This window comes from Euprymna scolopes, chromosome 22 (genome assembly GCF_053919585.1).
Source record: "Euprymna scolopes isolate OS-2025 chromosome 22, ASM5391958v1, whole genome shotgun sequence".
NCBI classification, from domain to species: Eukaryota; Metazoa; Mollusca; class Cephalopoda; order Sepiida; family Sepiolidae; genus Euprymna; species Euprymna scolopes.
The window spans coordinates 56373136-56374754 of record NC_136503.1 but is presented as its reverse complement, the minus strand read 5'-3'; positions in this window follow the sequence as shown (position 1 = coordinate 56374754).

Below are 1619 nucleotides of genomic sequence, written 5' to 3'. Positions count from 1 at the left end.
ATTACATGAATATTACTAAATTATTAGAAGAAATCAATTTTAATCGCGGTAGCAGATTAGAAATTGCCGCTAAAAAAATCTAAACGGAGTCTTCCCTTCCTTTTTAAACTCTCCTGTGTCTTACAATCGTTTTCATCAAATTCTATTTTTTTATGTTCTTAAAAAAAGTAACGTTCTACCGTATCGATTTTCGTGATTTTGGGATATAATCATCTTAAAAATACGAAGAATACGTAGCTACCATAGTTTTCGTGTAAAATTCAGTATTATAATGTCCAAGATTTCGTCCTAATAGCGTCGATATTTCTAATATTTTGAATCTTCGACTACATTACAACATTCTTGATAGTAGCAGCAGTCTGAAGAATCGAAATACAAATTTTAAGAACATATTTATTGTTAAATTTTCCTAACACATATCGAGATTGAATATCATAACTCTTGCTCGATTTATTATTTACATAATTCGCATTGTGTATAAATTGCTTTTTATTTTCCCGCTTAAAATTTGTCTTTTTAAAGTGTTTGTAAAATCAAGCAAATAATTACGTTTATTTTGTTCATAATGTTATTAATGAAACCATTTTCTACATATAAGCCGACTAAAATTATATTGGCCGCAGAAAAAAGAATGTTTAAATGATACCTAAACTGCAAGATGTGCTTTTTGTTGCAGAAAAACATTTGACTTTAAAATAGATCTCGATTTTGTTTAAGAAAAATAAACGAACACAAAAAAAAACATTAATTTAACCAGTAAATTATTAGAAAAAACTACACATCCTAACCAAGTAAAAATACAGTCGATATATACAATTTAAATATTTACCAAACGGGTATTTGTCCGTGTATATAAATATATGTTGCGTATGTGTGAACAACGTGGTAATTTGAAGGTTACAAACTACTTTATAGAAAGAAAATTGATACTGAAATTATTAGGAAATAATATTAAAAATTATAATTAATAATAATGTTTTAAACAAAAAAGTGACAATATTCAACATTTGCCCCTCCCATTAAGCCCCCAAAATTCCTACGGGAACATCAAATCCTGGTAAAAATTTACAAATGGCTCAGTTTTAGGCATAAACCAACGTAAATTTGAGTTCTCCACCATGTAAAAGAAAAATAGAATTTCTTATAATTTCCATTCTTTGCCACCCCAACTATTAGCCCCCAAAGTCCCCAAGACCTATACATATTTAAATTTGAGTTCAGCACAATGAAAAATTGAAAAATAGATATGCAGATAAAACTTTAGCCAAATATGTTAAAATAGTTTTAAAAATGGCGTGATTTTTATTAGCCCTAATGAGAGACTGCGACACACCCAAGACTTATCGCGAAGGACAGGCAAACAAAATTAAATAGAAATCAGTTAGTTACAAAAATCCAAGGCATCAAATTTTAATAAGCACAAAAGTGTAAATTTTAGCCATTTTAACCCGAAAGACATCCCTTGTTGAGTTGTGGGGGGCAACCCGAGTTTTCCGGTAAAATCCGTTCAGTTACATTATTACTCATATCATGTTTAATGATTGTGCAACATTAAAAATGTTTCAATGGGTAATTATTAAGAAAAGTGCGAACTGACAAACGAACAGACGGACGAAGTT